Here is a 3,690-nt window from a genome sequence, read left to right as displayed (position 1 = left end):
CAACATTGTTACATTAGAAGCAAAAGGCAACATGATCAGATGCAACCTTTGGGTAAAGGTTGAAACCTTTTCTGTTGCTCATCACTTCAGTGTGAATCTTGTCATGTATATGTGTCTCCTCCAACATGAATTGGAACTCCTCATTCCAGTTTGGGTCTTGGCTTTTCTTTATCAGCTAATGAAGGGATAAAGAATGATCAGTTTTCTAACCTCGGATACAAAATAGTTGACATCCTGAATCAACTCTTATAAAGATCATGACTAACATATAACTGGACCAACATAATTACACCAGAAATTACACAACTCGCAAGACAAGACATGCCTTAGTTTGCATAGGCAGGAAAACTTCACTGTTAGATGCCTTGGTAAATGCTACAAGGCACAACGATATCTTTCCATGTTTAGACAACTCATATGCCTGAATTCATAATAACAATTATTGTAAATTGAGAATTATCCTAAAAAAGGAAGAAATGGAAAAACGCCAATGAGACAATCACTCATATTTGTCTAGCACCCATTCTTGATCTTCACAAGCTATGTGATCAATTCACCCAAGAGTGGGGAAAGTGGTCCCTCAGAGCATAAAATTTCTAATCATATCAAAACTAGAGCAAAGGACAATCAAGAATTCAACCACTCAAGAGACCATCACAAATGACAGTTTTCAAGAGAATTCCCCTCTTGTACTAAATTGCAAGAGAAAAAAAGGAGAACGTCCAATGAATCTTCATTTAATCTAATGGTTATGGAAATTAGAAAGGGAAAAAGAATTTCCATTTCAACAAAAATCAAAGGATTTCCTCTACTTATGATAATTTAAGTAACAACAGGAAAAAAACAGCACCAAGTGAGACCAGTAAGGAAAACAAATGAACGAGAAAGAATAAATTTTAATTAGAATAGGATACAAATAAAGAAAATAGTGGCCAAAAGCACATTGCAGGCTTATATGTATCTGCTGTAAATACTAAGTAGACTGTCAATCATTTATATAGAAAAACAAAGAAAGATAAAGATAAATCAATGTTAGTTTTGAATCTGTACAAAAACTGTTATAAGCATAATATAAGTATCTCTTATGCACACTACGCTAATCCTCACCTAAAAATCTTCAGATGTCAAAATGGTACCTGTGACCAAAGCATGACACCAGCCAAGAAAGCTAGCGTATGAAGTATCTCATTCTCAGCATTCAAGCCTATGAATACTAAAAGTTCTGCTGATTTCTGCAAGCAAAAACAAACAAAAACAAGGAATAGAAAAGCTAAGTGAAATGAAAATGAGATTAGCAATAGCAGATACATGACAACAAGAACACACACAAGACACAAAGCATGATGAATCTCTCTCTCTCTCTCTCTCTCTCTCTCTCTCTCTCTCTCTATATATATATATATATATATATATATATATATTCTGACCTAAAGACTGCAAGGAGTACAATAACCATGTCCTGGAAACACTAAGCATATTTTGGTCAAATTAAGTAGGAAAAACGAGATGTCCAAGAAAAGCCCCATGAGCACAATAAGCAAATAATTTAAATACGAAATAACATACCTCTTATCAAGGCTATATACACGAGATTTCTCATATTTCACCTGACTCACCACCCCTACCAAAGGTTTAGGAAGGGTAGGCAGCTTCAATGCTGAATGCTGCCTTCTGTCCAAATATGTCGCAAAAATGTACTTTCCTCATTAAACTTGAGGAGCAAGATATGATTTATAAATAAAAAGATTGAGCTTGTTGCTATGACGATTTACAGAAGCACATCAACCTTCATTCTATTCATATGTTTTCAAGAGTAGTATAGCTCCCCAACGTTCACATGCAGCACGTGTGCAGATGGATAGCGAGGGGTCTTTCTATCTTGCTTACCTTGAATAAGCCACAAAAGCTAAGCGACCACACAAGATTAAGGAAGCAACAAGGGCACAAAGCATGCTAAAAATGTAGAAAACAACCTCATCTTCAATGAACAAAATTTTGGTTTATTCTTTTTTTTTTTGAAAGGCAAGCTGGGGTTAGGCAGACCCCTACTAGTTATACAACTATACCATTGGGCTTTGAACAAGCAACGTCCCAACACAAGATGACGTGCACTAGCTGTTCCTACCAGACAAGCGGAGGCCCCGTTGGTAAATCTTGGTTTATTCCTTTTCAGTAACAATTTCTTCAAAATCATACATTGAGAAGTTCATGCAACCTCATCTTCATCAATGGCAAAATTGTTGTAAGACGGTTTAAAATATTAAAAAAAAAAACTTCAGGAAATATATACATTGGGAAGTTCATGCAATCCTATATATAATTAAGCACCTCAGTCCCTTAGATGTTCATTATTGTGATAATCTTCGCGATCATTACAGGTCTATGCAGTCATCATCGGTGCACTAACCCACATGTCAAAATGCAGCAACACCATTAAACGGGTAGATGAGGCAGCAGAAAAAAGGAAAAACAATCCAACCTCAAATGGTAAAAAAACCGAAAAATAAAAACTTTAAAGACCAAAAGAGGTGTAAGTTTCCTCACGAGCATCTGAAAGCACATAAAGCTGCAGATAGATGCATAAGAATAACAAGGAAGCTCAAACTCTTGCTTCAAGGGAACGAGTCAATTGGATACAGGACGATCCGAAGTGACCAGATGAAGAAGCATTAGCTAAACCGAAACACCAACCAAAGCAAAAAGAAAACATGTAGTAGTAATCAAACATAAAAAAGACAGATCTATGAAGACATAATCGACGCACTAATCTTATTTGTGTGTGTGAAAGAAAGTACAAAAATACAAGAAAAGTCTTCCTTATCTACCAAGGTGTATATAAAAACCTACTTTCAAGATAATTACATTGACAACCAATTCAAAGCAAACATGGGAGTTTCTAAAAAAAAGACACGACTTCAAACTTTTAGAGTTGAGTTTGAAGCACTTTGAATGAAGGTGTCAAAATACTTTTCAAGAGTTATGTTGGTTTCTAATAAATTGAAGAGAAATTTTGAGAATTTAAGTGATGTCTGAATCATAAAAAAAAGATTCTACAATTTTTGGATACAAAATTTGATTTCATTAACTCTCAAAAAAATAAAATTGATTTTATTGTTGTGTCTATAAAGGAGTCCAAAGATCTAGAGATTATGACCATAAATCAACTCATCATCTCTCTTCAAGCTAATGAACAAAGATTTGCAAAAAAGATATGTTCTAATGGAACAACTTTTGCAAAGCAAAAATGTATTAAGAGAATAGATGGACCTAGAAGAAGATATCAAAGGGGTCATGATCAATCAAATAGAGGTGAGCCTTGACTTTAACAATGCCAATAATGAAGTTGGAAGAGGACAAATACAAGCAAACAAAGGCCGTTGTGATAGAATGAATAACCGGCAAATGTATGATAATTCTAATGTTAAATGTTTTATTTGTAAGTATGGTCATATTAGTATCAAACACAAATTCAAAGACTAAAGAGAATGGAGCACAAACAAGGCTTATAAAAAAGAAGGTTAATGAGGTAGCTTCAAGTTTCTTGTTGGCATGCAATTGTTGGTATATTGATAGTGGGGCTAGCAATCACATGTATGAAAAGAAGGAGATGTTCGTGTCAATTAATGACAAAAAAACCTTTGGTGATGCTTCTCAACTTTTGGTGAAAAAAGTAACATTTTTATTCGATTA

At 34.6% G+C, this 3,690-nt stretch overlaps 1 non-coding gene across 1 annotated transcript; it reads right to left on the bottom strand.

Annotated features, from left to right (window-relative positions):
* Nucleotides 1-2,323: 2,323 nt before the first annotated feature.
* LOC149848654 (small nucleolar RNA SNORD25) lies at nt 2,324-2,402 on the bottom strand. Its single transcript, XR_016426484.1, has one exon. It is a non-coding gene; the product is annotated as a small nucleolar RNA SNORD25 (small nucleolar RNA).
* Nucleotides 2,403-3,690: the final 1,288 nt, after the last annotated feature.

This window comes from Nuphar pumila, chromosome 1 (assembly GCF_984573655.1).
Source record: "Nuphar pumila chromosome 1, dmNupPumi1.hap1.1, whole genome shotgun sequence".
Classification (NCBI taxonomy): domain Eukaryota; kingdom Viridiplantae; phylum Streptophyta; class Magnoliopsida; order Nymphaeales; family Nymphaeaceae; genus Nuphar; species Nuphar pumila.
The sequence above is the reverse complement of the archived record's forward strand: the minus strand, read 5'-3'. Positions and strand labels throughout refer to the sequence as shown.